Source organism: Puma concolor, chromosome C1 (genome assembly GCF_028749965.1).
Source record: "Puma concolor isolate L17-30 chromosome C1, mPumCon1.1.hap2, whole genome shotgun sequence".
NCBI classification, from domain to species: Eukaryota; Metazoa; Chordata; class Mammalia; order Carnivora; family Felidae; genus Puma; species Puma concolor.
Genome location: NC_141674.1, coordinates 84,526,479 through 84,534,159, shown reverse-complemented (window position 1 = coordinate 84,534,159; position 7,681 = coordinate 84,526,479). Strand labels below are relative to the sequence as shown.

Here is a 7,681-nt window from a genome sequence, read left to right as displayed (position 1 = left end):
ACCTTAACAAATTAGAAAAGAAAAAAAATAATAAAGCAAATGAAACACAAATCAAGCAAAAGAAAAGAAATAATAAAGGTCATAGTGAAAAATCAATGAAATATAAATCAGATCCAAATGCTAGTCCTGCTCTCATATTTGAGAAGATCAGTAAGATTGGTAAGCCTCTATTTAGATCAATCAAGAAAAAAATAGAAGACACAAATTACCAATATCCATTCTGTCCTATTGATATGTGTGCATATTCTTTCACCAATGCCATATATTCGTTCTTCTCTTTATTGTCATAACTTATATGTAGTCCTGAAATCAGGTAGTGGCAGTCTTCTATGTAAATATTTTTCAGAACTGTTTTGATTATCCTGTTTCTTTGTCTTTCTGTTCATATTTTAGAAGTAATTTATAAATACTAAGAAACAAAAAACAAACCAAAAAACCCCCCCAAACTTTGGGGGTTTGATTAGAATTGCATTGACCTACAGATTAAATTGAAGAGAATTTACATCTTAGCAATATTGTCTTCAAAACATAAACATAGTGTATCTCTCCATTTATTTAGGTCGTCTTTGATTTCTTTCATCAATGATTTTTTTTTTTAGTTTTCTGCATATAAATTCTGTACAAATTTTGTTAGCTTTATTCCTAAGATTTCATATTTAGAGTGCTAGTGTAAATGGTATTTTTAAAATTTAAAATTCCAATTTTGCTGATAATTAAGATTGTGATTGACTTTTGTATATTGATTTTGTATCATGAGGCCATTCTAAAAATAGTCTTTAGTTCCAAGATCTGTTTTGTAGACATTGTGGTTTTCCTACATATGTAATCATATATTTGGATATTGTAACTATGTAGTTACAAAGGTAAGAAATAGTACTATGTCTTCTAAATAATTCATATTTGGAAGAGACAAAATTATCCTCTTAAAAAATACATACAAAATTCTAATCACGATAAAACTGTAGCTTAACTGATGTTTGTAAACATATCTAAAGAAAATGTTAATAGACAGGAAATTTAGAAAAGATAAGCCAAAGGGCAAAGTGTTGACATTTAGAGACTAGGAATTAAACAACCACCACATTTCAGGGATGATAGACACTGAATTTTAAGGAAAATGAGTAATGTTTCTCTTGTAGACAGGAATGACCCATCATATCTGAGCATGGCCTGGATGAAAATACCTCCATTTGTCTGATTTCATTTCCTCCAAACATCATATTGATTATCATTTGGCTTCAGGTTCTAAAGTCAGAGTGCTTTGGTTCTCTTCAGCCCCAGCATTCGAAGGTTAGCTGCAGGCTTTTCAATATCTTTAAGCTCTACTTCCTTCATTTGCAAAATAAAGGTAAAGATAGCACTTCCCTCATAGGATTGTCATGAGAATTAAATAAGATAATACAGGCCAATTTGCTAAAGCAGGCATTCCTAAGTAAAAGAGACATGGCAGATATCTGAGTTTCCACTGTTTTTCCTGGCACTTCTCTTAAAAACACGGCCAGATCAGAAAACCCCAGTAGCCAGAGGCTATGGAGTATACTGTTGCTTCATAAACCCCAGTAGCTTCCCAGGTGTAATCCCATAAGGGTAGAAGAGGGCTGGGAGACACCAAAGACAGAGGCCACTCAAGATTGGTAGGTGGTAGGTTTAATAAGTCAGGGAATTTAATTAGGAGGCTCATCTTGGGCAGCTAGAGATGAGTAGATTTCCACACCTGCCTGCCAAATCTTAACAGTTTATATAGAGGCCTTAACTGGATTGAGTCATGTATACTATCCAAATGGTCTCAGCAACATATTGCTCTCTTAAGGCTATGTCCTTGAAAATGGCTCCCATTGTGGGAACAGGGGAGACAGCTTACATTTCAAACACTGGGGAGGGATGAGGACACTCTTACTGCCTGGGTCCAGTTGTTCAGTCAACTGACATCACATTAACAGTTACCTCCTCTAACCCGTATCAAGGACTGTGGGAGCATAGGGGGGCTGGAGATCATGGAGAGTTTGCTACATGAGGAAAGTGAACAGTAGCAATTAGACTCCTCTCCTGGGGCTTCCCAAATGGCTCAGTGAGAAGCAAATGGGCACCTGCTTGTGCTGAGGACATTATCAACCCAAAGTGGACTATAACAGCCAGTAAGACCTTCCTTTACCCCTTCTCTCTAATGCTTCCTTTCTTTTCCCAACCAAGGAGATGCTGGAAGGAGGAGAGACATTGTGGGGCAAGAGGAATGAAAATGTCCACCACATGGCAGCTCCTTTCCATTTGCTATCTTGCAGGCACTGGCCGTGAGAAGGTGAGCACTGAATTATCTATAAGATAGAATCAACTGGATTTTTAATACCTGAAAACAAAATCAAGCTTATATATGCTACCAAAAATGTCTTAAGAGACCAAAAAGGAAAAGTAAATTATTGAAGAAAAAATATAACATGTTCATATTTGTACTCTGCAGGAAACAGACTGGGCAATTAACAGGTTTTTGTAACTGGAAACATTTTTTTCCTAATTAGGAACTCTTACTTTTTAACTTTTTCATGTAAAAAAAAAAGGCTTTATTTTCCTTTTATCATATTAATGAAGTGTTGAAAAAATATATGTAAAATGTGAAGTATAATAATAAAATTCACAACACAAACCAGCTGAAATTTAAGAACTAGAAGGTCACAGACATTATCTACTAAGTGCTCTCCCCTATTGCACATACCTGTTTCTACCCTAGAAGTCATTGTTCTCTTCAATTTGTGTTCAAGTATCATTGTGTACTCTTATGTGGATCCTGAGAAACTTAACAGGAACCCATGGGGGAGGGGAAGGAAAAAAAAAAAAAAAGAGGTTAGAGTGGGAGAGAGCCAAAGCATAAGAGACTGTTAAAAACTGAGAACAAACTGAGGGTTGATGGGGGGTGGGAGGGAGGAGAGGGTGGGTGATGGGTATTGAGGAGGGCACCTTTTGGGATGAGCACTGGGTGTTGTATGGAAACCAATTTGACAATAAATTTCATATATAAAAAAAAAAAAGTATCATTGTGTAGCAGACACCGTCAGTGCCCCACCTACATTCCCTTGGTATTCACAATTCCTGTAAATGCAGATGGAGTATTCCTGCAAGTGTATATGTAACACCATGCCTAGGGGATTTCTTTGGAGTGGATAAGGCAGGCTAGAAGTTCCAGAGAACTTGCTTTTTGATCTTTTTTAGTATCATTTAACACACACACACATACACACACACACACACCTCTTAGCAATACATTGTTCAATTTTGTGGTATTATATATGTGATATCATATATTATATAGTTTTCTGACTCACTTTTTTCACTCAACATCATGTTTCCAAAATTCATCTTTTTTTGGCATATTTGTAATTCATTAATTTTATTACTATGTATACTGTCTTGTGAATAAAGTTGAATCAACATAATTTTTTTGGTTCTCATTATTTATTCACTGATGGATATTTGGATTGCTTCCCTATTCTTTCTGTTATGAACACAGTGCTACTGTGAACATAGTTATTATATAAGAATCTCAGGGCACCTATGCAAAAGTTGTATCATAGTAATGTTCATTCCAAAGTGGTTGTAGCAATTTACACTCCCTCAGGTATAAGAATTCCCATTGAACCAAATGCTCTGCAACATTTGGTCTTGACAGCTTTCTTGATTGTTTTGTAGTGCTGCCTTTATCATACATTGAGTTCTCATACATATATAGGTGTGTCTGGACTCATTGGAATAGTCAGCGGTTCATTTACATGCTATTGCACCAATAGCATATAACAGTTATTACTCTTTTGTAGAATATCTTAATATATCTGGTAGAACATGTTTCCCTCTTTTGTTTTGAATCTTTTATGTTTTTTTGAATTTTAAAGTACATCTGTTTAATTATATTATAACCATTAATGCAATATCTGCCTCAATAATTTCATTCTGACAATAAAAAAAGATGGCATAATGATGGTTTTAAAGCTGGTTCAATCACAATTTTAGAGCCTTATTTATCAAGAGTGAAAACAGAAGACTATTAAAAACAGCTAAAAAGGTAACATGTGTCATAGTGCTTAATGTTTCTGTAACTGTTGGTAAGGCTTACACCTACGTCTGATGCAGAATTCTTAATGACACTGAAATAGTTATTTTCTCAACCGCAAGGTATGTACTGGTACTGTGGGTCTGGGAGAGACTGGGGATGGGTACTACTCCTCGTCTCCAGTTGTGACTATGCAACAGGAGCAAGTGCGCTTTGTATCTATTCCAGAAGCCCGTCCCTCCATAAATAACATCCTCCAGATATGTAGCAGCTTCGTGGCTTTCTTCTTCCAGCTTATACAAGCTAGCAGCCTGTATGTAAAGCAGCTGTAGAATTCTTCACTGAGTAATGAATGGATCAAAACATCCATGTCTTTTGCTGTTCTTGCGATCAGTGTGGCAAAAAGCTAGACGTATTCTTCTGTAAGATTAGTTGGCAGATCTTCGTTCATTGCTGTCTGCGCATCAGGAAAAGGGGCGGGAGGGCCACAATGCTGTAACACTCCAATGGCATTACAAAACTGGTCTGCAAGGGCACTCACCACGTCCTGCAGCTGTGTGGGCCTATCAGCCATGTTCCTCCACGAGCTAAGGGAGGCCAGAGACTCTCTTTTGCTTTTACAGGTTAACTATTTGTGGCTCATTTCTTTTTCTGAAAAAAATTTTTGAGTAATCATTCTTCAAAACATACAACAGATTTTGTTTGTGGTTCCCTTGAATATTTATTTAGGTTGATTTAGACAGTAGTGACTTCTTATAATATTGAGACATACGCAAAAGCATGAAACACCTCTTTATTTAAATCATCTTCTATGTTATTTACAGCTTTGAGGTTTTGTTCACAGAGGTCTTATGTATTCTTTTAAGAAAGCAATTTATTGTTATTGTTGCTATTGCATTATCCTCTTAAAGTTAATTTCTATTTGGCTATCGTTGGTCTAGAGAACCAAATTTCTCTTAAATAGGTGTTCACATTATCTGCAAATTATGTCAGTTTTATATCTCATCTTCTATTGCATATATTATTTATTTTTCTTTCTTTATAGTCTTTGCCAGAACCTCCAATAGCATGTTAAATAGTAGCTGTGTTAGTAGACCTTTTTGTCCTGTTCCTCATCTTATAAGGAACGCATTAAAAGTTTTTCCATTACGTACAAAATTTGCTGTAGGTTTTGGTATATATATCTTACAAGTTAGTCTTCTTCTATTCTTAATTTGCTAATAATGCCTTTTAGATAATGACAGCTTGCCTTTTATCAAATACGTTTTTTTGCCTCAATTGTAAAAATTACATAATTTTTTCTATTTAGTCTATTAATATCATGAATTATAATTGATTACATTCAATTTATTTTAAATTATAAGACTATTCACTGGATGTGAAAAGAGAGATATATGACATTTAGAGCTGCTATAGTGTGGGCAAAGACCTTGTTTAACAGTGAAACCAATACACGGAAAAATAGTAGAACAAAACTAAGAGATTAAGACAACCAGATCCTGATAATATTGTATGCATTGTGGCAGGAAGCCACACATGAATTCAGTACTCCCCTAAATATTTGTTGGGTAAGCCAATAAATTATCTGAAACCAGTGTGAGTTTGCTTTTGAGGTACTTAATTTGAAAACATTACTCACATAATTCAGGGTTTGTTTTTTTTTTCAGCTGTCTAACAGTATTTATGAAATAGTCGATTCTATCTTCATAATTTTGGATGCCTCCTTTACTTTGACATCAATTTGCAAAAATTTATGGGTCTGTTCCTTAACAGCGCTCCACTTCTTTGTCTGTTTGGTTTATTCCTATACCAGTGGCATTCTCTAGCTCTTCATAGAGCTAGAACAAACAATCGTAAAATTTGTATAGAACCAGAATAGATCCCAAATAGCCAAAGCAATCCTGGGAAAACAAAAACAACAACAGCAACAGCAACAAACAAACCAAAGCTGGAGGCATCACAATTCTGGACTTTAAGCTGTATTACAAAGCTGTAATCATCAAGACAGTGTGGTACTGGCATAAAAACAGACATACAGATCAATGGAACAGAATAGAGAACCCAGAAATGGACCCACAGATGTATGGTCAACTAATCTTTGACAAAGAAGGAAAGAATATCCAATGGAAAAAAAGACAGTCTCTTCAGCAAATGGTATTGGGAAAACTCGACAGCGACATGAGGAAGAATGAACCTAGACCACTTTCTTATACCATACACAAAAATAAACTCAAAATGGATGAAAGACCTAAACATAAGACAGGAAGCCATCAAAATCCTAGAGGAGAAAAGAGGCAACAACCTCTTTGATCTCAGACACAGCAAACTTCTTGACTTCTTTCCAGAGGCAAGGGAAACAAAAGCAAAAATGAACTTTGGGACCTCATCAAGATAAAAAGCTTCTTTACAACAAAAGAAACAATTAGCGAAACTAAAGGGCAACCAGTGGAATGGGAGAAGATATTTGCAAATGACATATCAGATAAAGGGGTAGTATCCAATTCTGTAAAGAATTATCAAAATCAGCACCCCAAAAAACAAATAATCAGTGAAGAAATGGGCAAAAGAGATGAATAGACACTTCTCCAAAGAAGATATCCAGATGGCTGACAGACACAGAAAAGAATGCTCAACATCTGGGAAATACAAATCAAAAGCACAAAGAGACACCACCTTACACTTGTCAGAATGGCTAACATTAACAACTCAGGCAACAACAGACGTTGGTGAGGATGCAGAGAAAAAGAAACTCTTTTGCACTGCTGGTGGGAATGCAAACTGGTGCAGCCACTCTGAAAAACAGTATGGAGGTTCCTCAAAAAATTAAAAATAGAACTACCCTATGACCCAGCAATTGCACCATTAGGTATTTATCCAAGGGATATAAGTATGCTGTTTCGAAGGGGCACATACACCCCAATGTTTATAGCAGCACTGTCAACAATAGTCAAAGTGTGGACAGAGCCCAAATGTCCATCGACAGATGAATGAATAAAGAAGATGTGATGTAATATTACTCAGCAATCAAAAAGAATGGAATCTTGCCATTTGCAACAATGTGGATAGAATAAGAGTGTATTATGCTAAGTGAAATAAGTCAGAGAAAGACAAATATCATATGACTGCACTCATACGTGGAATTTAAGATGCAAAACAGATGAATATAAGGGAAGGGAAGCAAAAATAAGATAAAAACAGAAAGGGGATACAAACCATAATAGGCTCTTAAATACAGAGAACAAACTGATGGGTGCTGGAGGGGAGGTGGGTGGAGGGATGGGCTAAATGGGCAAGGGGCATTAAGGAGGACACTTGAGATGAGCACTGGGTATTGTATGTAAGTGATGAATCACTAAATTACTAAATTCTACTCCCAAAATCATTATTACACCTTATCTTAACTAACTTGGATTTAAATTTAAAAAGTATATATATATATATATATATATATATATATATATAATGATTTTCTTTTTAATTTCTTTTTGATCAACAAATTTTTAGAAATGTATTGTTTAATCTCCAAATGTTGAGGTTTTCTAGGAAGCTTTCCATTATCGATTTTTAACTTAAATTTGCTATGGTTAAAAAAACCAAACTTTATGACTTCATTCTTTTTAAAATTGCTGAGATTTATCTTATGAA

General features: G+C 35.3%; 1 pseudogene; it reads right to left on the bottom strand.

The window, feature by feature from the left end:
- Positions 1 to 4,333: 4,333 nt before the first annotated feature.
- Positions 4,334 to 4,610, bottom strand: LOC112864476 (mediator of RNA polymerase II transcription subunit 21 pseudogene; annotated as a pseudogene).
- Positions 4,611 to 7,681: the final 3,071 nt, after the last annotated feature.